This window comes from Pleurodeles waltl, chromosome 5 (genome assembly GCF_031143425.1).
Source record: "Pleurodeles waltl isolate 20211129_DDA chromosome 5, aPleWal1.hap1.20221129, whole genome shotgun sequence".
In the NCBI taxonomy this organism is placed as follows: domain Eukaryota; kingdom Metazoa; phylum Chordata; class Amphibia; order Caudata; family Salamandridae; genus Pleurodeles; species Pleurodeles waltl.
Genome location: NC_090444.1, coordinates 10,480,443 through 10,506,887, shown reverse-complemented (window position 1 = coordinate 10,506,887; position 26,445 = coordinate 10,480,443). Strand labels below are relative to the sequence as shown.

Genomic DNA, 26,445 nt, shown 5'->3' with positions numbered 1-26,445 from the left:
TCATCATGAAGTCAATAAGAAACTGCCCATCACATGAACACTCACAGGACAGTGATTACAAACCCAGTGCAGGGACTGCCAGGAGTTTTGGCTCCACTTGTATTTACCTGCGGCTGAGTTAGTTTGCTTACAATATCCACATAGATCTGGTATTAAATAAATGCAGTGCATTGTGCAGTGGGCTCTGGGTTTGGAGGCCACATACTCCCCTCTGCCCCCCCCTGTCCAAGGGAGCCCCCACCCACCACTCATCACTCCCCATCTTCAGTCAGCCTTCGCTGTCCGTGGGTCTTCAAAAATACACGCACAACATTGTATGATTTGTACTGCACCCTTTCTATTAAAAGTTGCATTCTGGGACTTGTAGTTTCATCTACCATTCGTCTATGTGCTTACAAATGGCAGAAACGGAGCCGGGGGTGGTTCCAAGAGACCCCCATGCAGACACGGGTAGCCAGGCCTCAGTGGGGGCTCCTGCCCCCTCCCAAGCCCTCTAGATGGCCCCTCCCACAGCAGAGCGCTGCGAAGCACTACATATGAAGAGAGGAGCCCCCGGGGAACGATAACTCTAACAGCCCCCAACTGAAGCATTTGTGGAGGGGGCAGGAGGGTGAGTCCGTAGGGGGCACGAATGGGGGCGGTCTGGAAGAGTTACAGGGATTTTTTTATTTATACATTTTTGCACAATCATATAGCGCTGACATTACCGAAAGGTGCTGAAGCGCTTTACAAGAGGAATATTTCATCAGAGGAGGAGGGTTTACATGGCCGTGGGGCGAGGCTGTGTCAGATTTGGGGGTGACGAGGTCCAGATTCTGGACTGTGCTTAGAGGGAGGGAGGGAGGGGGAGAAAAGAATAACAGCCCCTCCCGCAGGAATTTGTGGTTGTGGGAGGAGTCTGCAGGGAGGGGGCAGGAAAGAGGCGTCGGGAGAAGGGAAGGGCCCAGGGTTGGTGGGAAGAGTTGTCTGTAGTCCGAGGGATGCAGCCTGGACAGGGGTGCAAGCACCAGGTGTAGGGGGGCAGTCAGGACAGGGGTGCAAGCACCAGGTGTGGGGGTGCAGCCAGGACGGGGGTGCAAGCACCAGGTGTGGGAGGTACTTCACTCATCTCTACAGGAGGCTGCACCACAGATCTCGGGGGAGGGGTGGGGGCACATTTATTGTGTGAGGAGAGAGAGGATAGCACCCCTATCCCTCCCTCCTGCATCCTTTCACCATCCCTGGGGTGGGGGTGATTGAGGGGTGCTGACCACCCCCACTGGATGAAGCACTTCCGAGGTCACTGGTAATGGCAGAGGTGGGGGCGACCACACAAGCCCCGAATGGACACAGACAGTGAATTATTATCACCCAGAAGTGCCGTGTGAAGGGAGCGCGCCGTGTGATCTGCTGCAGGTGAGTTGTGGCCGTGTGATCCGCTGCAGGTGAGGAAGTTGTGGCCGTGTGATCCGCTGCAGGTGAGTTGTGGCCGTGTGATCCGCTGCAGGTGAGTTGTGGCCGTGTGATCCGCTGCAGGTGAGTTGTGGCCGTGTGATCTGCTGCAGGTGAGTTGTCGCCGTGTGATCTGCTGTAGGTGAGTTGTCACTGTGTGATCTGCTGCAGGTGAGTTGTCACCGTGTGATCTGCTGCAGGTGAGTTGTCGCCGTGTGATCTGCTGCAGGTGAGTGAGTTGTCGTCGTGTGATCTGCTGTGAGTGAGTTGTCGCCGTGTGATCTGCTGCAGGTGAGTGAGTTGTCGCCGTGTGATCTGCTGCGGGTGAGTTGCCGCCGTGTGATCAGCTGCAGGTGAGTGAGTTGTCGCTGTGTGATCTGCTGCGGGTGAGTGAGTTGTCGCCGCGTGATCTGCTGCGGGTGAGTGAGTTGTCGCCGTGTGATCTGCTGCAGGTGAGTGAGTTGTCGCCGTGTGATCTTCTGCGGGTGAGTGAGTTGTGGCCGTGTGATCTGCTGCAGGTGAGTGAGTTGTCGCCGTGTGATCTGCTGCGGGTGAGTTATCGGGGTGGGAGGGTTGGAGCCGGGAAGTCACTGAGTGAGGGGCTTTGCTCCCTCCTCCTGTTTACAGTGTAATTAGTGGAATAAAAACGGTGAATGGTTTCCTTCTCCCCGACCCCTCCCGGGGGTCTCAGGCCGGTGACCCCTGACACTGGTCTATATTGGTATAAAAGTGACCTCTGTCCTGGGAAGGGGCAGGTTGGTCCGGGTCACGCACAGTGGGGCCACATTTTTCCCGGTGTTGTGGATTGGTAAATATTGGTCTGTTTTATAAATGACTTTCTGCTATTTTTAGCATATTGGGCTGGAATTTAGAAATGTGTGTGGGTTACAGGATCAGTCTTTTGTGGGTTGTACCCCTGAGCTCGGAGCCCCTGCAAGGTGAGAAGTGAAGAAACTTTAGAAGTGCAGCGGAGTCACCTGCATTTCAGCAGCCCCCCCACCCACCCCCCCTCCTCCCCCCACATCTGCACTTCCAGAAGCTTCCCTGAACAGTGGGAGTTTAACAACATAAACCTTTATTATACAGAGCGGCAGATAGCGCCTCGACGCCATTTAAATCCCCTTTGTGGGCGCAGGACCCTGTGATTTGCCAGCATGAAAGCCCTGCTTGTTTAATCCACAGTTTGTTGGACAGTTTCCAGGGGGAAGGAAGGTAACCGAGTCCATGGAAAGAAATCTCAGCTCCTCACATTAACAATCTCCTTTGACAACTTTGCTTAAAATTCGCCAGAGCTGGTGACTTAGAACTGGGGATTCAGGATCCAGTCTCGGCGCTGGCTCAACATCCTGTGATCCTGGGCAGATCACTTAATTGCCCTGTGCATAAAATAAATGAATAATGTGTCCTTGTGTAATGTAACTAGTGTCAAGTAAAGCCCCCCAGTGCCCCCAGGTCGAGCTTCAGCTCCCTGAAAATGCCCCCCATGAGGACTCAGAGAGAAAGTAAGCAGTTAGCAGGAGCAGACATTCTGCGCCCACCCCCTCTGCGGAAGGGTCCGGGCACAAATCTCCATTTACTGCCTGCTTGACTCTGCCCCTGCCCCTCCTTCCTAGGAGTAGCAGCATTGGGCTACATAGGCCCCGTTCACTGTGCCCCTTCTGCTCCCTCTGCCTCCCACTTTCCCCTCTCTCTCCCTCTCTGTTCCCCTCTCTCTCCCTCTCTGTTCCCCTCTGCCCCCTCTCTCCCCTCTGTCCCCTCTGCCTCCCTCTCTGTTCCCCTCTGTTCTCTGTCCCCTCTCTCCCTCTCTGTTCCCCTCTGTCTCCCCCTCTGTTCCTCTCTGTCCCCTCTCTCCACTCTGCCTTCCTCTACCCTCTCTGTCCCTTCTGCTCCCTTTGCCTCCCACAGCTCCCTCTCCCCCTCTGTTCCTCCTTCCCTTCTCTCTCTTCCCCTCTGCCCCCTCTCCCCCTCTGTTCCTCCTTCCCTTCTCTCTCTTCCCCTCTGCCTCCTCTCCCCCACATTTCCTCTTATCCATCTCCACGCTTTCTCCCCCTCGCTCCCCTCTGCCTCCCGATAGCCGATACTACAATACTCACTGCACTCGGGGAAACTCTGCCCATAATGCTTTGCAAGGCATTACTTTTAGAAAACATTTTTGCCCATAACTGAGCCGGTGGTGGTCCTAGGACAATGGGACCACTCCCAAACCATTCATCACGACCTGGTCTTTCTGTCTAGGTCATCTCTGGGCCTCCACACTAAGTTAGTGGGGAGTCAAAATAATAACCCCTCCCACCATTCTGTGTCTTTTTAAGCCATCTCATGGCTGGAAGTTTTGTTTTGCAGCTGAAAGTAGATTCTTTAATAAGGGTCTTATTCGTAGTATCATTGCAGTAGGCCTGCTAGCCCTGAAAATGTGTAATGCTCTACGCTCTCTAGGGCTAAATATGTGGCTGCTCTGCATTATTTTCTGCCATTCTGTTTTCATGTGATAATGCCCTTTTTGTGTTCTTTAGGGGCTGTTCTGAGCATTACAGTCAACGTAACTCACCCCATAATCCTTTGAGGGGGATTCTTTCTTTTTTCAAACCATTTTTCATCATGTCTCAGCCTGTGGTGGGTCTGGGATAATGGGACCACCACCAAAACATTCAGCACAACACACTCTTTCTGTCTAGGTCAACTGTGAGTCCCCACACCAGGTTAGTGGGGACCTCCAAAATAACCCCCCCACATTCAGTGTTTATTTAAGCTCTCTCATGGCTGGAACTTCCAGCTTTTAACGTGGCGGTGGCTAATGCTAAAATAAAGTCAATAAGCAAAATGAAGCTGGTGGTCACTAATGTGACGGTGTGCTGCTCGGCTAAGTGCAACGTGGAGTCAGTGGTAAAAACACAAATATCATTACAGTGGGTCAGAATAACTGTGAGGGTCAGCCTAAAGGGGAGATTAAATGGAGCTGGAGAGAGGATTAAACCTTGCGGTACTCCTTGTGGAACTGGTGCAGGCTTCGAGAGACGGCTGTGGATTTATATTTGTTGAGAAAGATCTCCGGATATTACCATTGATACCAGTGCGGTTATTGAGTGTCTCCAGTAATGCTGGATGGTTGACTGCATTGAATATAATAGTTAAATATCTATAGAAGCACGACAAACAAGCAGTGAAAGCAAACTAGCGAGACATACAGATTTAGCTGGTTTACAAGCACAGCAATAGTCTTCAATTAAAACACATACAGGATTGCAGGTATAAATGTACTTCACTGGGTGCATTCTAAAAAGTTACTTACTTTATAAAGAATAGATGCAAATGGACACCTTCTGATAAACTCTAATATAGCAGCAATCGAATACACAAAGGCAGCTCCAAAAGGAATTTACAGCATCATTGTCAGGAGTCAGGAACTGATAAATGTGGAATGTGCCCTGTTGCTGTGAAGAGTTGGTAGAAAGCGTCCTGCTATCACACGAGCCTCTAAACACAAAGGCAGCGCTAATGTAATTATTAAGTACAAACCAAAACACTGGCACTGAAGGGACTACCTCCTTTTGGAAGAGTAAAATGCAGTCACTCAAAGTGAAGTTAGTCAGTGGCTGAAGTAGGCGGACTCAGAACCCCGTGCCGTATTCTGTAGTGGGCGGTGTAGGAGGCTGGACTGGCTTGTAGTGAGTACCAAGGGGTACTTGCACCTTGCACCAGGCCCAGTTATCCCTTATTAGTGTATAGGGTGTCTAGCAGCTTAGGCTGATAGATAATGGTAGCTTAGCAGAGCAGCTTAGGCTGAACTAGGAGACGTGTGAAGCTACTACAGTACCACTTAGTGTCATATGCACAATATCATAAGAAAACACAATACACAGTTATACTAAAAATAAAGGTACTTTATTTTTATGACAATATGCCAAAGTATCTTAGAGTGTACCCTCAGTGAGAGGATAGGAAATATACACAAGATATATATACACAATAGCAAAAATATGCAGTATAGTCTTAGAAAACAGTGCAAACAATGTATAGTTACAATAGGATGCAATGGGGAAACATAGGGATAGGGGCAACACAAAACATATACTCCAAAAGTGGAATGCGAACCACGAATGGACCCCAAACCTATGTGACCTTGTAGAGGGTCGCTGGGACTATTAGAAAATAGTGAGAGTTAGCAAAATAACCCTCCCCAAGACCCTGAAAAGTGAGTGCAAAGTGCACTAAAGTTCCCCTAAGGACAAAGTAGTCGTGTTAGAGGAATAATGCAGGAAAGACACAAACCAGCAATGCAACAACTGTGGATTTCCAATCTAGGGTACCTGTGGAACAAGGGGACCAAGTCCAAAAGTCACAAGCAAGTCGGAGATGGGCAGATGCCCAGGAAATGCCAGCTGCGGGTGCAAAGAAGCTTCGACTGGACAGAAGAAGCTGAGGTTTCTGCAGGAACGAAAAGGGCTAGAGACTTCCCCTTTGGTGGACGGATCCCTCTCGCCTTGGAGAGTCGTGCAGAAGTGTTTTCCCACCGGAAGGGCGCCAACAAGCCTTGCTACACGCAAATCGTGCGTTTGGCGTTTTTGGACGCTGCTGGGGCCCAGGAGGGACCAGGAGGTCGCAAATTGGACCTGAAGAGAGAGGGGACGTCGAGCAAGACAAAGAGCCCTCACTGAAGCAGGTAGCACCCGGAGAAGTGCCAGAAACAGGCACTACGAGGATGCGTGAAACGGTGCTCGCCGAAGTTGCACAAAGGAGTCCCACGTCGCCGGAGACCAACTTAGAAAGTCGTGCAATGCAGGTTAGAGTGCCGTGGATCCAGGCTTGGCTGTGCACGAAGGATTTCCGCCGGAAGTGCACAGGGGCCGGAGTAGCTGCAAAGTCGCGGTTCCCAGCAATGCAGCCCAGCGAGGTGAGGCAAGGACTTACCTCCACCAAACTTGGGCTGAAGAGTCACTGGACTGTGGGGGTCACTTGGACAGCGTCGCTGGATTCGAGGGACCTCGCTCGTCGTGCTGAGAGGAGACCCAAGGGACCGGTAATGCAGCTTTTTGGTGCCTGCGGTTGCAGGGGGAAGATTCCGTCGACCCACGGGAGATTTCTTCGGAGCTTCTGGTGCAGAGAGGAGGCAGACTACCCCCACAGCATGCACAAGCAGGAAAACAGTCGAGAAGGCGGCAGGATCAGCGTTACAGAGTTGCAGTAGTCGTCTTTGCTACTATGTTGCAGGTTTGCAGGCTTCCAGCGCGGTCAGCGGTCGTTTCCTTATCAGAAGGTGAAGAGAGAGATGCAGAGGAACTCGGCTGAGCTCATGCATTCGTTATCTAAAGTTTCCCCAGAGACAGAGACCCTAAATAGCCAGAAAAGAGGGTTTGGCTACCTAGGAGAGAGGAAAGGCTACTAACACCTGAAGGAGCCTATCAGCAGGAGTCTCTGACGTCACCTGGTGGCACTGGCCACTCAGAGCAGTCCAGTGTGCCAGCAGCACCTCTGTTTCCAAGATGGCAGAGGTCTGGAGCACACTGGAGGAGCTCTGGACACCTCCCAGGGGAGGTGCAGGTCAGGGGAGTGGTCACTCCCCTTTCCTTTGTCCAGTTTCGCGCCAGAGCAGGGGCTAAGGGGTCCCTGAACCGGTGTAGACTGGCTTATGCAGAATTGGGCACATCTGTGCCCAACAAAGCATTTCCAGAGGCTGGGGGAGGCTACTCCTCCCCTGCCTTCACACCATTTTCCAAAGGGAGAGGGTGTCACACCCTCTCTCAGAGGAAGTTCTTTGTTCTGCCATCCTGGGCCAGGCCTGGCTGGACCCCAGGAGGGCAGCTGCCTGTCTGAGGGGTTGGCAGCAGCAGCAGCTGCAGTGAAACCCCAGGAAGGGCAGTCTGGCAGTACCAGGGTCTGTGCTACAGACCACTGGGATCATGGAATTGTACCAACAATGCTACGATGGCATAGAGGGGGCAATTCTATGATCATTGACATGTTACATGGCCATATTCGGAGTTACCATGGTGAAGCTACATATAGGTAGTGACCTATATGTAGTGCACGCGTGTAATGGTGTCCCCGCACTCACAAAGTTCAGTGAATTGGCTCTGAACAATGTGGGGGCACCTTGGCTAGTGCCAGGGTGCCCTCACACTAAGTAACTTTGCACCTAACCTTTACCAGGTAAAGGTTAGACATATAGGTGACTTATAAGTTACTTAAGTGCAGTGTAAAATGGCTGTGAAATAACGTGGACGTTATTTCACTCAGGCTGCAGTGGCAGGCCTGTGTAAGAATTGTCAGAGCTCCCTATGGGTGGCAAAAGAAATGCTGCAGCCCATAGGGATCTCCTGGAACCCCAATACCCTGGGTACCTCAGTACCATATACTAGGGAATTATAAGGGTGTTCCAGTAAGCCAATGTAAATTGGTAAAAATGGTCACTAGCCTGTCAGTGACAATTTGGAAAGAAATGAGAGAGCATAACCACTGAGGTTCTGATTAGCAGAGCCTCAGTGAGACAGTTAGTCACTACACAGGTAACACATTCAGGCACACTTATGAGCACTGGGGCCCTGGGTTACCAGGGTCCCAGTGACACATACAACTAAAACAACATATATACAGTGAAAAAGGGGGGTAACATGCCAGGCAAGATGGTACTTTCCTACACAACCCCCCCCCCCCAAACGAAGGACAATAAGACTAGCCATTACCTGATGAGTCTTCATTGTCTAAGTGGAAATATCTGGAGAGTCCATCTGCATTGGAGTGGCTACTCCCAGGTCTATGTTCCACTGTATAGTCCATTCCCTGTAGGGATATGGACCACCTCAACAATTTAGGATTTTCACCTTTCATTTGTTTTAGCCAAAGTAGAGGTTTGTGGTCTGTCTGAACAATGAAGTGAGTGCCAAACAGGTATGGCCTCAACTTCTTCAGAGCCCAGACCACAGCAAAGGCCTCCCTCTCAATGGCAGACCAACGCTTTTCTCTAGGGGTCAACCTTCTACTAATAAAAGCAACAGGTTGATCCTGGCCCTCAGAATTAAGTTGTGATAGGACTGCCCCTACTCCTAATTCAGATGCATCAGTTTGGACATAGAATTTTTTAGAGTAACAAGGGCTTTTCAGGACAGGTGCAGAGCACATGGCCTGCTTCAGCTCCTCAAAAGCTTTCTGACAGTTTGCTGTCCATAATACCTTTTTAGGCATTTTCTTGGATGTGAGGTCATTAAGAGGGGCTGCAATGGAGCCATAGTTCTTAATGAACCTCCTGTAATACCCAGTGAGGCCTAGGAAGGCTCTCACCTGAGTCTGAGTGGTAGGGGGAACCCAATCAATAATAGTTTGGATTTTCCCCTGAAGTGGTGCAATCTGTTCCCCACCAACAAGGTGTCCCAGATAAACCACCTTACCCTGCCCTATCTGGCACTTTGAAGCCTTGATAGTGAGGCCTGCCTTTTGCAGAGCCTCCAAAACTTTCCAAAGGTGGACCAGGTGATCATCTCAGCTGGAGCTAAAGACAGCTATATCATCCAAATATGCTGCACTGAAAGCTTCCAGCCCTTGCAGGACTGTGTTCACCAACCTCTGAAAAGTGGCAGGTGCATTTTTCAAACCAAAAGGCATTACAGTAAACTGGTAATGTCCTCCAATGGTAGAAAATGCAGTCTTAGGTTTAGCATCTTCTGACAATTTGATCTGCCAATACCCTGCAGTCAAATCAAAAGTGCTTAGATACTTGGCCGATGCCAGTGTATCTATAAGCTCATCTGCCCTGGGTATAGGGTGAGCATCAGTTTTGGTTACCAAGTTGAGACCTCTATAGTCTACACAAAACCTCATTTCCTTCTTTCCATCTTTAGAATTGGGTTTTGGTACCAGTACCACAGGAGAAGCCCATGGACTGTCAGAGTGCTCAACCACTCCTAGTTCCAACATTTTCTGAACTTCTTGCTTTATGCAGTCCCTGACATGGTCAGGCTGCCTATAGATCTTACTTTTGACAGGTAAACTGTCTCCAGTATCTATAGTGTGTTCACACCAAGAGGTGGTGCCTGGCACAGTAGAGAAGAGTTCTGAAAATTGTCCTAGGAGATTTATGCAATTATCTTTCTGCTCAGCAGTAAGACAATCAGCCAAAACTACACCTTCCACAAGAGCATCTTGTTCTGTGGAAGAGAAGAGATCAGGTAGAGGATCACTGTCTTCTTCCTGTCCCTCATCTGTTGCCATGAGCAGGGTGAGATCAGCCCTGTCATAGTAGGGTTTCAGGCGGTTGACATGGAGCACCCTAAGGGGACTCCTGGCAGTGCCTAAGTCAACCAAGTAGGTGACTTCACCCTTCTTTTCAACAATTGTGTGGGGTCCACTCCATTTATCTTGGAGTGCTCTTGGGGCCACAGGCTCCAAGACCCACACTTTCTGCCCTGGTTGGTACTGAACCAAAACAGCCTTCTGATCATGCCATTGCTTCTGGAGCTCTTGGCTGGCCTGAAGGTTTTTACTGGCCTTTTTCATGTACTCAGCCATCCTTGATCTGAGGCCAAGTACATAATCCACAATATCCTGCTTAGGAGCTTTTAAAGGTTGTTCCCAACCCTCCTTTACAAGTGTGAGTGGACCCCTAACAGGGTGTCCAAAAAGAAGTTCAAAGGGGCTGAAGCCCACTCCTTTCTGGGGTACCTCCCTGTAGGCAAAAAGGAGGCATGGTAGAAGGATATCCCATCTCCTGCGGAGTTTTTCAGGGAGACCCATAATCATGCCTTTGAGAGTTTTATTAAATCTCTCCACCAGTCCATTTGTTTGTGGATGATAGGGTGCTGTGAACTTGTAAGTTACACCACACTCCTTCCACATGGCCTTTAAGTATGCAGACATGAAATTGCTTCCTCTGTCTGATACTACTTCCTTTGGGAAGCCCACCCTGGAAAATATTCCCAGGAGGGCCTTTGCCACTGCAGGAGCTGTAGTGGTCCTTAAAGGAATAGCTTCAGGATATCTTGTGGCATGGTCCACTACCACCAAGATAAACCTATTGCCTGAAGCAGTAGGAGGGTCAAGGGGGCCAACTATGTCAACCCCTACCCTTTCAAAGGGAACCCCAACCACAGGCAGTGGGATAAGGGGTGCCTTTGGAGTGCCACCTGTCTTGCCACTGGCTTGACAGGTTTCACAGGACTTACAAAATTCCTTTGTGTCCTCAGACATCCTAGGCCAATGAAACAATGGTACCAATCTGTCCCAAGTTTTCATTTGACCCAGGTGCCCAGCTAAGGGAATGTCATGTGCCAGTGTTAGGAGGAACTTTCTGTACTCCTGAGGAATCACTAATCTCCTGGCAGCTCCAGGTTTAGGATCCCTATGCTCAGTGTACAAGAGGTTGTCCTCCCAGTAAACTCTGTGAGAGTCACTGACATCCCCATTAGCCTGTTTGACAGCTTGCTGTCTGAGACCCTCTAATGTGGGACAGGTTTGCTGTGCCACACTCAGCTCCTCTCTGGCAGGCCCCCCTTCACCCAAAAGCTCAGCAGTGTCTGCTTCCAGCTCCTCTGGTGTAGGTTCTGCACAGGGAGGGAATTCTTCTTCCTCAGAAGTAGAATCCACTGTAGAGGGAGGGATAGTAGGAAGTGGTTTGCTTCTACTAGCCCTAGCTTTAGGGAGCACTTGGTCCATTGTTCCAGGATCCAAGCTTCCCTGTCCTTTTTGCTTTTTGGCCTGAGCCCTTGTCAAAGCAAAAATATGCCCTGGAATGCCCAGCATTGCTGCATGGGCCTCCAACTCCACATCTGACCAAGCTGATGTCTCCAAATCATTCCCTAATAGACAGTCTACAGGTAAATCTGAAGCTACCACAACTTTCTTTGGACCAGTTACCCCCCCCCCAGTTGAGATTTACAACAGCCATGGGGTGGCTTTGTGTTATGTTGTGAGCATCGGTTACTTGGTACTGGTGTCCAAGTATGTGTTGTTCAGGGTGCACCAGTTTCTCAATCACCATTGTGACACTGGCACCTGTGTCCCTGTAGGCCTGGACCTCAACACCATTTATTAGGGTTAGTTGCTTGTACTTCTCCAAGTTATGGGGGCAAGCAACCAAAGTGGCTAAGTCAATAGCCCCTTCAGAGACTAAAGTAGCCTCTGTGGTCTCCCTAATCAGACCAACCCCAACTAAATTACCAAAAGTGAGCCCAGCTACTCCCTTGGATTGGCTATTAGTAGGTTTGCTCCCACCACCACTGCTATTAGTAGGGACACTAGGTGTAGCAGTAGGGGTTGTAGTGGTAGGAGCTGTGGTGCCTTTCTTTGGACAACTGGGATCTGTTGTCCAATGGCCTTTTATTTTACATAAATAGCACCATGGTTTCTTTTCCTTGTTCTGATTAAAGGAGGATTTGGACCCACCACCCCCACCAGAGTGTTTTTGTGGGCCTGATGAAGACTCATTTTTAGATTTGTCCCCACCCTTGTCAGAAGACTTACCATCCTTCTTTTTGTTGCCATCTTTGTCACCCCCTGTATGAACTTTTCTGTTCACTCTTGTTCTGACCCATTTGTCTGCCTTCTTTCCCAATTCTTGGGGAGAGGTCAGATCAGAGTCCATCAAGTACTGGTGCAACAAATCAGACACAAAATTATTAAGAATATGCTCTCTCAGGATCAAGTTATACAGGCTGTCATAATCTGTAACTTTACTGCCATGTAACCACCCCTCCAAGGCCTTCACTGCCTGGTCAATGAAATCAACCCAGTCTTGTGAAGACTCCTTTTTGGTCTCTCTGAACTTTATCCTGTACTGTTCAGTGGTTAAGCCATAACCATCCAGGAGTGCATTCTTAAGAACTTGGAAATTATTAGCATCATTTTCTTTTACAGTAAGGAGCCTATCCCTACCTTTTCCAGTAAATGATAGCCATAGGATAGCAGCCCACTGCTTTTGAGGGACATCCTGTACAGCACAGGCCCTCTCAAGTGCAGCAAACCACTTGTTAATGTCATCCCCCTCCTTATAAGGGGGAACTATCTTGTGCAGATTCCTGGAATCATGCTCTTTTGCAGGATGACTATGGGGAATACTGCTGCTGCCACCATGGGTTTCTAAACCCAACTTCTGTCTTTCCCTCTCTACTTCTAAAGACTGTCTATCCAAATCCAGCTGTTGCTTCTTGAGCTTCAGTCTGGTTTGTTCCACTCTCAATCTATTGAGCTCCCTTTCTAACAATCTGTCAGCAGGGTGGGTGGGAGGGACATTTCTAGATACAGAGGTATGATGGGAATGAACAGAAGGAGACCTGTCCCTTACAGAGGGCACCCTAACAGCTTGGCTACCAGTATAATGTGAGAGCACACCATTAGTATGGTGTGATTCAACCTCTGTACCAACTATGCTAGACTGTCTAGTAATGGGCAGGCTGAGAAGTTTCTTTCCTGAACCTTTTCCTGGGGGAGTCCCTGGATCAGATTGAGAACCATTAGCTACTTTTTCTACAGATTGGGCACTTATGGCCTTATCCTGTACTCTAAGCATATTAATTAACAGTTCTAAGGAAGGATTCTTCCCTACACTCAAACCTCTCTCTATGCAGAGACTCCTTGCTCCTTCCCAGCTAAGGTGATCATATGCAAGTTTGGACAGTTCAACATTTTTTCCTGTGCCAGACATTTTTTAGAGAGAGTTAAAGTGATAGAAAAAGAGAAAAAAGTTTTCAGAACTTTTTGGAAAGACAGAAAAAAACTTTTTAAACTTTTAAGAACTTTTTGAAAGTTTTAGAAATACTTTTCAGCACTTAGAAAAGAGTGAAAAGAGGAAATGCAAAACTTTTTGGCTATGTGTATATACACTGACCTTGTTTTGTATATTTTTCTCTTATGAAAAGTACAATGACAAGAGTGGTAAGTAGTCTCAAGCACTTATCCCACCACTGCACAACCAATGTAGGAGGCTGGACTGGCTTGTAGTGAGTACCAAGGGGTACTTGCACCTTGCACCAGGCCCAGTTATCCCTTATTAGTGTATAGGGTGTCTAGCAGCTTAGGCTGATAGATAATGGTAGCTTAGCAGAGCAGCTTAGGCTGAACTAGGAGACGTGTGAAGCTACTACAGTACCACTTAGTGTCATATGCACAATATCATAAGAAAACACAATACACAGTTATACTAAAAATAAAGGTACTTTATTTTTATGACAATATGCCAAAGTATCTTAGAGTGTACCCTCAGTGAGAGGATAGGAAATATACACAAGATATATATACACAATAGCAAAAATATGCAGTATAGTCTTAGAAAACAGTGCAAACAATGTATAGTTACAATAGGATGCAATGGGGAAACATAGGGATAGGGGCAACACAAACCATATACTCCAAAAGTGGAATGCAAACCACGAATGGACCCCAAACCTATGTGACCTTGTAGAGGGTCGCTGGGACTATTAGAAAATAGTGAGAGTTAGCAAAATAACCCTCCCCAAGACCCTGAAAAGTGAGTGCAAAGTGCACTAAAGTTCCCCTAAGGACAAAGTAGTCGTGTTAGAGGAATAATGCAGGAAAGACACAAACCAGCAATGCAACAACTGTGGATTTGCAATCTAGGGTACCTGTGGAACAAGGGGACCAAGTCCAAAAGTCACAAGCAAGTCGGAGATGGGCAGATGCCCAGGAAATGCCAGCTGCGGGTGCAAAGAAGCTTCGACTGGACAGAAGAAGCTGAGGTTTCTGCAGGAACGAAAAGGGCTAGAGACTTCCCCTTTGGTGGACGGATCCCTCTCGCCTTGGAGAGTCGTGCAGAAGTGTTTTCTCGCCGGAAGGGCGCCAACAAGCCTTGCTACACGCAAATCGTGCGTTTGGCGTTTTTGGACGCTGCTGGGGCCCAGGAGGTCGCAAATTGGACCTGAAGAGAGAGGGGACGTCGAGCAAGACAAAGAGCCCTCACTGAAGCAGGTAGCACCCGGAGAAGTGCCAGAAACAGGCACTACGAGGATACGTGAAACGGTGCTCGCCGAAGTTGCACAAAGGAGTCCCACGTCGCCGGAGACCAACTTAGAAAGTCGTGCAATGCAGGTTAGAGTGCCGTGGATCCAGGCTTGGCTGTGCACGAAGGATTTCCGCCGGAAGTGCACAGGGGCCGGAGTAGCTGCAAAGTCGCGGTTCCCAGCAATGCAGCCCAGCGAGGTGAGGCAAGGACTTACCTCCACCAAACTTGGGCTGAAGAGTCACTGGACTGTGGGGGTCACTTGGACAGCGTCGCTGGATTCGAGGGACCTCGCTCGTCGTGCTGAGAGGAGACCCAAGGGACCGGTAATGCAGCTTTTTGGTGCCTGCGGTTGCAGGGGGAAGATTCCGTCGACCCACGGGAGATTTCTTCGGAGCTTCTGGTGCAGAGAGGAGGCAGACTACCCCCACAGCATGCACAAGCAGGAAAACAGTCGAGAAGGCGGCAGGATCAGCGTTACAGAGTTGCAGTAGTCGTCTTTGCTACTATGTTGCAGGTTTGCAGGCTTCCAGCGCGGTCAGCGGTCGTTTCCTTATCAGAAGGTGAAGAGAGAGATGCAGAGGAACTCGGCTGAGCTCATGCATTCGTTATCTAAAGTTTCCCCAGAGACAGAGACCCTAAATAGCCAGAAAAGAGGGTTTGGCTACCTAGGAGAGAGGAAAGGCTACTAACACCTGAAGGAGCCTATCAGCTGGAGTCTCTGACGTCACCTGGTGGCACTGGCCACTCAGAGCAGTCCAGTGTGCCAGCAGCACCTCTGTTTCCAAGATGGCAGAGGTCTGGAGCACACTGGAGGAGCTCTGGACACCTCCCAGGGGAGGTGCAGGTCAGGGGAGTGGTCACTCCCCTTTCCTTTGTCCAGTTTCGCGCCAGAGCAGGGGCTAAGGGGTCCCTGAACCGGTGTAGACTGGCTTATGCAGAATTGGGCACATCTGTGCCCAACAAAGCATTTCCAGAGGCTGGGGGAGGCTACTCCTCCCCTGCCTTCACACCATTTTCCAAAGGGAGAGGGTGTCACACCCTCTCTCAGAGGAAGTTCTTTGTTCTGCCATCCTGGGCCAGGCCTGGCTGGACCCCAGGAGGGCAGCTGCCTGTCTGAGGGGTTGGCAGCAGCAGCAGCTGCAGTGAAACCCCAGGAAGGGCAGTCTGGCAGTACCAGGGTCTGTGCTACAGACCACTGGGATCATGGAATTGTACCAACAATGCCAGGATGGCATAGAGGGGGCAATTCCATGATCATTGACATGTTACATGGCCATATTCGGAGTTACCATGGTGAAGCTACATATAGGTAGTGACCTATATGTAGTGCACGCGTGTAATGGTGTCCCCGCACTCACAAAGTTCAGTGAATTGGCTCTGAACAATGTGGGGGCACCTTGGCTAGTGCCAGGGTGCCCTCACACTAAGTAACTTTGCACCTAACCTTTACCAGGTAAAGGTTAGACATATAGGTGACTTATAAGTTACTTAAGTGCAGTGTAAAATGGCTGTGAAATAACGTGGACGTTATTTCACTCAGGCTGCAGTGGCAGGCCTGTGTAAGAATTGTCAGAGCTCCCTATGGGTGGCAATAGAAATGCTGCAGCCCATAGGGATCTCCTGGAACCCCAATACCCTGGGTACCTCAGTACCATATACTAGGGAATTATAAGGGTGTTCCAGTAAGCCAATGTAAATTGGTAAAAATGGTCACTAGCCTGTTAGTGACAATTTGGAAAGAAATGAGAGAGCATAACCACTGAGGTTCTGATTAGCAGAGCCTCAGTGAGACAGTTAGTCACTACACAGGTAACACATTCAGGCACACTTATGAGCACTGGGGCCCTGGGTTACCAGGGTCCCAGTGACACATACAACTAAAACAACATATATACAGTGAAAAATGGGGGTAACATGCCAGGCAAGATGGTACTTTCCTACAGGCGGAAGCAAAATGTAAATGGCACAACAGCAGACCAATGGATGGAGAGCTGAAAGCCCATTTGCGTATGTTGTACATGTAATTTTTACAAAATAAAAGGGCTTGCCTAACTTCAGACAAAAAACGGAAAGTGGTGCTTGTGTCATTCTGCAGGTGTGCACATTTGTGGAGAAACATCTGAATGCCTACTGGAGGATTCAACAGTATCCACATCAATGCACCTTTTTGTTTTTCTTTTATCTGATGTTATTTACTTTCCCAATGTGTGCTTAAAATGGTTGTAAACCTCCTTTTCCTTGTGTAGCTCTGCTCAGAGCCTCAGATCTCTGGAGTTACACTATGTAGAAGATGCTCAGATTACCTGCCCGGGTCCTATCCCAGGCTCTCTGATAGTATAAAGGGCTCCCTTGCAGCAGTTGCTTATGTTTCCTGCCATTATTGCTCTCTGTTGCATGGTCCATTCACTGCAAAGGCTCCATCTTGTATTATGTGTTAGGCCGTGTGATAATAGGAAGCATTCCATTGATAAGAAGGGAGACATCTTGTCGCTATGGATTTAACATTTTAGCGTGTTGGGGAGAGGGTCTTACTCACTGAACATTGAACCTTCTCTGGTGTCTTGGTTACTCCTTGAGTCCACACTCCTCGCTAGAAGGAGATCACAAAAGGATCGTATGCCCTTACTCTCTGCCTTTTGCATCTTTACATTGAAAGTGTAATCTAGAATTTTTTCAGTGTACTTGTCTATATGGACAATTAAATATCTCATTAAATGCCAATGGATTTTTGTGGTGGATTCTGCATTTAAGCTTATTCAGTGTTTCTTTTTCTTATTGTAACAGGTGAAATAAATACAGTAATAAATGAAAACTTAAAGACATTAAGCTTTACATATGTAGGAAGTGATGTACAAACAGAATACCTCGAAATCTCTTCCCTTCAAGGCTAATGCCTCGCCAAAGTCGTCTTCCACAGCAGAAAACCCAAACTGTCCAATGAGGTCTGCACTTAGCTCTTAGACATCAGACAATTTACACTGAAGACCTGACACACTCACCTACTGAAGCAAGTCTGATGAGGTGCAGATTACGAAGGAAAAGCTAACCTGGTATCAGAAAGAACACACAGGAGCGAAACCGTATGAATATCTAGAATGTGGCAACACATTTATTAGGCAGAGAAAGAGCAAGAGAGACATCAGAAACTTCATACTGGAGAAACACCATATCGATGGACTGAGTGTGGAAAGGTGTTTGTTGTAATGAAAGACCTAATGCAGCATCAGAGTGTCCACGTAGAGAAGAAACCACATACATGTACAGAATGTAATAAAGTGTTCGGATTGAAGCAAACTCTGAAGCTTCATCAACGAATCCACACTGGTGAGGACCCGTATGAATGTACAGAATGTAATAAAGTGTTCAGAAGGAAGCAGACGCTAAAGCCTCATCAACACATTCACACTGGTGAAAAACTGTACAAATGCACAGAATGCGACAAGGTGTTTACTACCAATCGACAAGTATCACAACACCAGAAAATCCACACTGGGGAGAGACCCTATGAATGCACCGAGTGTGACAAGGCATTTATAACAAATGGAAATCTAAAGCAACATCAGAAAATCCACACTGGGGAGAAACCATATCAATGTACAGAATGTGACAAGGCATTTAAAACAAATGGAGAGCTAAAACGACATCAGAAAATCCACACTGGGGAGAAACCATATCAATGTACAGAATGTGAAAAGGGATTTATAACTAATGGAAATCTAAAGCAACATCAGAAAATCCACACTGGGGAGGGACTATACCAATGTACAGAATGTGACAAAGCATTTATAACAAATGGGGAGCTACAGCAACATCAGAAAATCCACACTGGGGAGAAACCATATCAATGTACAGAATGTGACAAAGAATTTATTACAAATTGGGAGCTAAAGCAACATCAGAAAGTCCACACTGGGGAGAAACCATATCAATGTACAGAATGTGACAAAGCATTTATTACAAATGGAGGTCTAAAGCGACATCAGAAAATCCACACTGGGGAGAAACCATATCAATGTACAGAATGTGACAAAGAATTTATTACAAATTGGGAGCTAAAGCAACATCAGAAAGTCCACACTGGGGAGAAACCATATCCATGTACAGAATGTGACAAGGGATTTATAACAAATGGAGAGCTAATGCGACATCAGATAATCCACACTAGAGAGAGACCATTTCGCTGCTCTGAATGTGGCAAGGCATTTAGAACAAATAGGAACCTAAAACAACATCAGAAAATCCACACTGGGGAGAAATCATATCAATGTACAGAATGTGCGAAAGCATTTTTAACTAATGGAAATCTAAAACAACATCAGAAAATCCACACTGGGGAGAAATCATACCAACGTACAGAATGTCTGAAAGCATTTTTAACTAATGGAAATGTAAAACAACATCAGAAAATCCACACTGGGGAGGGACTATATCAATGTACAGAATGTGACAAAGCATTTATAACAAATAGAGAGCTAAAGCAACATCAGAAAATCCACACTGAGGCGAAACTATATCAATGCACAGAATGTGAGAAAGCATTTTTAACTAATGGAAATCTAAAGCAACATCAGAAAATCCACACTGGGGAGAAACCATATCAATGTACACAATGTGACAAGGGATTTATAACAAATGGAGAGCTAATGCGACATCAGAAAATCCACACTAGAGAGAGACCATTTAACTGCTCTGAATGTGGCAAGGCATTTAGAACAAATGGGTACCTAAAAAAACATCAGAAAATCCACACTGGGGAGAAATCATATCAATGTACAGAATGTACGAAAGCATTTTTAACTAATGGAAATCTAAAACAACATCAGAAAATCCACACTGGGGAGAAACCATATCAATGTACAGAATGTGACAAAGCATTTGTTACAAATTGGAACCTAAAGCAACACCGGAAAATCCACACTGGGGAGAAACCACATCAATGTACAGAATGTGACAAAGCATTTGTTACAAATTGAGAGCTAAAGCAACATCAGAAAGTCCACACTGGGGAGAAACCATATCAATGTACAGAATGTGCCAAGGGATTTATTACAAATGGAGGTCTAAAGCGACATCAGAAAATCCACACTGGGGAGAAACCATATCAATGCACAGAATGTGACAAGGGATTTATTAGAAATTGGAAGCTAAAGTGGCATCAGGAAATCCACACTGCGGAGAAACCCTATGAATGCTCTGAATGTGACAAGGCATTTAAAACAAATGTAGAGCTAAAGCAACATCAGAAAATCCACACTGGGGAGGGACCATATCAATGTACAGAATGTGACAAAGCATTTATTAGAAATTTGGAGCTAAAGAACCATCAGATAATCCACACTGGGGAGAAACCATATCAATGTACACAATGTGACAAGGGATTTATAACAAATGGAGAGATAATGCGACATCAGAAAATCCACACTAGAGAGAGACCATGTAACTGCTCTGAATGTGGCAAGGCATTTGGAACAAATGGTGAACTAAAGCGACATCAGAAAGACCACACAGGCGAGAGACCATATCAATGTACAGAATGTGAGAAAGCATTTTTAACTAATGAAAATCTAAAGCGACATCAGAAAATCCACACTGGGGAGAAACCATATCAATGTACACAATGTGACAAAGCATTTATTAGAAATTGGAAGCTAAAGCAACACCGGAAAATCCACACTGGGGAGAAACCCTATGAATGTACAGAATGTGACAAAGCATTTTTAACTAATGGAAGTCTAAAGCGACATCAGGAAATCCACATTGGGGGGGAAACCATATCAATGTACAGAATGTGACAAAGCATTTATTGCAAATGGAATGCTAAAGCGACATCAGAAAGTCCACACTATACAAAGACCATTTAACTGTTCTGAATTTGATAAGGCATTTAGAATAAATGGGAACCTAAAACAACATCAGAAAGTCCACACTGTGAAGAGACCATATCAATGTATTGAATCTCACAAAACATTTATAACGAATGGAGGGCCAAAGCAACATCAGACAATCCACATGGAGAGAAATCCTAAGTATGCACAGAATGGTATAAAGTCTTCTGCAGGAAGAATAAGCTAGTTTCTTGTAGTCAAACCCGCTGATCACAAGGGCCTGGGTGATTATTTGTCTGGTGCTGGCGGGGAGCCATCTGACGATCTTGCCAAGCATGTGCAGTATGAGGAAGCAGGCGGTGGAGATTGTGTTGATTTGCTTCTTAATGGAGAGCTTGTTGTCCAGGACAATGCTGATGTTACAGGTGTGGTTGATAGGGGTGGGGGAGGGTCCAATATCTGCCAGGCACCATGTGTCGCTTCAAGGAGAGACGTAGTTACCGAAGATGAAGACTTCCGTCTTGTCTGTGTTCAGTTTGAGGCAGTTGCGCTTCAGCCAATCGGCGACATTGGCCATGCACCTATGGAAGTTGCCTCTGGAGGTGGTGAGGTTTCTGACAAAGAATGAATGAGGTGGGTGATGTCGGCATAGGAGATGATCTTCAGCCCGGGTGATTTGATGATGTTGGCTGGGGGGTATGGGTCATGCAAGTGTTGAAGAGGGTAGAACTGAGGAAGGATCTTTGTGGGATGCCACAGATGATGTTCTTGGGCTTCAAGGAGTAGGAAGGGAATCAGATTATCAGAATTGAAGGTAGGAGGTGATCCATTTGAGGGCATCTCCTTTGATTCTGATGTGGTGGGGTCAGTTAATCAGGATCTGGTGAGAGACCGTGTCGGAGGTGTCCGAGAGGTCGAGGAGGATGAGGGCTGCAGTCTCACCAAGGCTCAAGAGGGCTCTGTTGTCATCAGCTGCTATCAGGACGGTATTAGTGCTGTGATTGGTTTGAAAACTGGATTGGGAGGAGTTCAGGAGGTTGTTGTGCTCCAGGTGTCTAGTCAACTGACTGTTGATCGTCGTCTTGAGGACTTTGGCTGGGAACGAGAGCAGATATCGGTCGATAGTTCCTCAGTTGTTCTGGGTCTGCCAAAGGGTTTTTCAGGAGGGGTTTCACTTCTTTGTGTTTCCACTGTTCCACGAAGGAGGCCATGGCAATGGATGTGGTCAGGAAGTTTGTGATCTAGCTGATCGTCTTGCTCCTGAGGTTGAAGATAAGATGGGGCATGATTCGGTGGGTGCCCCAGAGTGCATGGAGTTCATGATGGGGGTGGTATCTTTCATGGAGAGGAGGTTCCAGGTAGTGAGTCTGAGATCAGGGTTAGTGTCAGAGTGTGTGAGGCTGTTGAGGCTGTCATTGGCAGAGAGCTGAGGTTCGGTGCCCCTGTAGATGACTATGATCTTGTTGTGAAAGTAGTCAGTGAGTGTGTCGTACAGATCCTGGTAGGGATTGATGATATTCTCAGTGGCCACCTGGTTGCTGAATTCCATAATGATGGAAAAGAGCGCCTTGCTGCGGATTGAGCTGGTTCCCTATGTGGCGTGTGAGTGCGCTTTTCTTTGCTTCTTTAAGGAGAAGGTGGTACTGGTTGATCGATGTCCTGAATGAGGTGTACTGCTCTGGATCCTTACTGGTGCACCATCTTCTTTCTAGCCAATGACATTCTCATTTAGATTTCTGAATTTACAGGGTAAACCAGTTGACAGTCTTTAAGGATCTTCAGATCTTGGTTGACTTGGTGGGGGTGACCGTCAACGCAGTCTGTGATCCAGTCCGAGGAATTCCTGATGGCCTGTTTCAGGTCGGGAACTATGTTCAGCCGGTTGGCATGAAGTGTGTTGTTTCAGTTATCCTCTGAGACAGTCTTCCAGTTGTGCTGAGGTGCCTTGCGTGGTTTGGCTTTGGTTTCCGTGGTGTTGTGCTCTGTGATGATGAAGTGGACGATGGAGTGGTTGGTCCAGGTGAGTTCTGTGATGTGACGTTAATTGATTCTTTCACTGGAGGTGAAGATGGGGTCAAACGTGTGCCTTGTGATGTGTGTTTGGTCAGTAACGAGTTTGTGGAGGCCGATGTTGCTCATGCCATCTATAAGGTTGTCAGTGCTGTCGTCTTTAAGGTTGTCCGTGTGGAAGTTGAGATCTGCTAAGAATATGTTGTGTTCAGAGGCTGTTGCGAGCGGGCGATGAAGTCCGTGGTGGCATGACAGAACCTGGGGTGAGTTCCTGTAGAATGCCAAAGTGTACTTAATGAAGTAACCATATGAATGTACAGAAAGTGACAAGGCATTTATAAGAAGGGCACAGCCAATGTACCATCAGACACTCCACCCTGGGGAAGAACCATATAAATGTACTGAATGTGACAATTTATTTATCTGCAGGGCCCTGCTGATACAACAGTAAGTCAAGATAAAGGCGAAAGTCATGATGATGGAGAATGCATATCACTGCACTCAATGTGGCAAGGCATCCTTTGCAAAGTTAATACAAATTTGGAAAGCCATTACTAGTGGGATATTTGTCCCCCACACAGGAGCGACCCCATAGGAATATACTGAATGTGACTAAGCAATCATTACAAAGGGACTATTCATGCAACGTCTGAAAATCCACGCTGGGAAGTAACTGATGCAATCAATGTGACCAGGTGCTGATCAGAGAGTCATATTGGCAGATACAACCTTTTCCTGCAAAACATTTTTTTACAGGAGGAACCTAATGTGTCTACATGCATTCCAGGGAGAAACTGTATCTGTCTTCAGTGTGACAAGTCATTCTTTACAAAGAAATAGCTTACTATTGATCAGAAAGAATACACTAGGGAGAAGCCATTCCAATATTCTAAATGTGAAAGAGCATTTCCTACCAGACACTCTGAGGCATGAAAAGACTACCAGGGTTTAAGATGTACTGATTGGAAAGTCTTTCATTTGAAACAGTCATCAGTTGCTACGTCAACAAAAATCCACACCTGCACACGGATATAGGGGGAATGAAATACCTGAACAAAATGTGAAACAAAGGAACAGAAAGATCCCAGGACAACTTTTCCCTTTCCAAGGTGACAATGTGCAAACTCCAGAGAGCATGAAACTTCGACAGAATGCAGATGTTACACAAAGCAACAGCCAGATTTCTTTGCCTTTTCCCAGTCTACTGTGGTATAAGGACTATTTTGGCTTCTTAATGATGAGATCTGGCTCTGCCTATTTACTAATTTATGTAGGATTTGTTCTGCAAGACCCTCTAGGGCTCGTATCCACAGTTTTGGGGACATTGTGTGTTATCTAGTATCTTATGTTCTTACTGTTTATCGTTGACATTTTATTTCTTTTATTAACAACACTGTCTGGGGGAGGACAAGTGGAGTTTTGGGGTTGGTTGGAAGTCGGATGCCACTGGCCTTAGAGGATTGTAGCCCCCGAAGGATGTGTGCATCAGGTTTATGGTTTCTTGTGGAACAGGAGCTGCCACCATTTGTACAGACTTTGCAGGACAGTTTGCTGGACAAACTGTGAATAAGAGGCCTCTACTTAGAGCAGTGATTACAATCTCCTATATCACGTGTAGGCAACAATTGTACTCTTCCTGCTTCTGTACAGTATATTTTCTTAACGTGCTGATCTGTAATATAATGAATATCTGCTGAAAGTACTGACTGCAATCTTAGATGTTTGAACACTGTAACCATTTTTATACCATACAGTGTAAATAGTTTCTTAGGTTTTTAACGCTCTCTAATGTCCATTCAGGCTATGCCTGCACAGTAGAAACAAAACAAACAAATAAATCTGTTTTCCTGAATTGGGAAAGACAAAGCAAAGGTTTTATCACTCCACGAGCCTTGCTCCAAAATGATAAACTCTGTGGCCACCATTGGGGAAAAATAGGAGGGGGTTAATGAGATGACTCAAACAGCAAATTTATGTTAAGACGCCATGGAGATGGAGTAGAAATGTCAGCAATGTGTACCCACCCCTTAGCCACATAAAATGTGAGTACCTGGTTGTGTACCCCTTTAGTTTCTTCTAATGTGAGTAAATGGTCTAGTACCCCCTTTGGTGTCATGAAATGATCTGAATGTGGAAGAAATTGATTCAGTTGCGATCTTTTCTATAGTTATTTCTTCAATTTTATTTAGAGGGTTTCATAAAGTGCGAACATGACCCAAAAGAATCAGATCACTGTACTGAGGAAAAGATTGTGTTGGTTACATATATAAGCGCAATACCACGTCTAAACCATAAACACACTCGGTCCGATTCACAAAGGTAAATTTGCACTTTTGGTCCAAGTTTAGACCAAAAGTCTAAGTTTACGACTTTTCGTTATTTACAAAGGTAAGTTACTAGTAGTATCTTACGTCTGCACTCAGGACAGAATCTCCACTGTGCAGAGATGCCAATCCGTGCCCGGATTGTACTCTCCTCAACTGGAGTAGAATCTCTGCACTCAGGGTGGATTTCAGTCCCGAGTGGGGACATTCAGTCCTGAGTGTGGATGTAAAGATACTACTCGTAACTTACCTTTGTGAATACTTAAAAGTTGTAAACTTAGACTTTTGGTCTAAACTTGGATCTGGACCCTCCAAGAACTCTACAACTGCAACAGAGAAGCAGGGATGACTTCTGCAACATTGTATCTTCAGCTCTTGCCAGCAACTGTTTCCTGGGTGTGCATCCTCAGAGGACAGCCTGTCTTTAGCCTTCACCAGAAGGAGTCACTCCCCTGCTTCTGCAGGCACCTACTTCAATTACGACGGGTGCGTGGATCCCCTCTCCTACTGAGCTGCGTGGATCCTGCATCACAGGTGGTGGACTGAAGTGGTCCTGACGTCCTATTGTCCAACTTTGGTGGAGGTAAGAGCTTGCCTCCCCACGCAAGACAGTACCCCCCCATGTACCCCATGCTTTGCAGTTGCCAAGGCTTGTTGGCATCCTTCCACAAAGTTGTTCGTGCTCCATGCAGCTTCCACCCCAGCACTCTATACTGCAACATACGTCTTCCTGAGTGGTTCTCCGGTGGCGTGGGAACCTTTGTCGTAGTGCTGCATGGGCCTCCTTTTGCTTCTCCTTTGTCCCCGTGCTGTGGGACTCAATTGCACGCTGCCTGGTCTTCTGTGGACTCTCTCAGTTGCTGAGAGCCCCTTTTGACTCCACCTCCTGGGTAGAGCCCACCTGATCCTTCCAGGTCTCGGCAGTGCTATTTTCCGCTAACTGCGAACTTTGTGTATGCCAAGGCTTGTTGGCGGACTTCAGTGACACAAACCAGACTGCAATCCTCCCTCTGGTATAAGACATCACTTGCACCAACCTGGAACCTGGCGCATTCTTCTTGGGTGCAACTCACTGTTCTTCTTCACCGGTGGTTCTTCTTTTGCACCTTCATCTGGGTTAGCAGGGGCTCTTGTTCTCCCTGGACTCTTCTGTGCTTCTTGGACTTGGTCCCCCTCTTTCACAGGTCCTCAGGTCCAGGAATCCACTGTTGGTGTCTTGCAGTCTCTTCTGGTTCTTGCATAATTTTTTATCTTGTGTTTCTGTGTGTACTGGGAAAGTTACTGTGTTTTACTCCTGCTTTCCTGGGCACTAGGTTGGGTTCTAGTACTTACCTTCGATGTTTTCTAGTACTCCCAGTGACCCTCTACACACTACACTTGCCTAGGTGGGAAACCGACATTCGCATTCCACTGTCTTAGTATATGGTTTGTGTTCCTCCTAGGCCCTTTCCAAAGCATTGTAATTTTCACTAATTGCACTGTTTTCACAGATGTTTTTGCAGACTAGTGTCCATAATTTGTGTATTACTTACCTCCTAAGGTAGTATAGTCTCTATGATATTATTGGCATTTGTGTCACCAAATTAAAGTACCTTTATTTTTGTAACACTGAGTATTTCCTTTCATGTGCGTGAGTACTGTGTGACTACAGAGGTATTGAATGAGCTTTGCATGTCTCCTAGATAAGCCTTGACTGCTCACCTACAGCTACCTCTAGAGAGCCTGGCTTCTAGACACTGCCTACATTTCACTAATAAGGGATAACTGGACCTGGTATAATGTGTAAGTACCATGGATACCCACTACACACCGCAACACTGGATGACTGGCAGTACAATGGCAACTGGACTTCTGCCTGGCCCAAGAAGACCTTGAGGGGTGTTAACCCCTGTGGCCAGGATCACCTCCCCAC

At 46.9% G+C, this 26,445-nt stretch overlaps 1 pseudogene; it reads left to right on the top strand.

The window, feature by feature from the left end:
- The first annotated feature begins 422 nt into the window (after positions 1-422).
- On the top strand, positions 423-26,243 carry LOC138295255 (zinc finger protein 850-like; annotated as a pseudogene).
- The last annotated feature ends 202 nt before the right edge of the window (positions 26,244-26,445 follow it).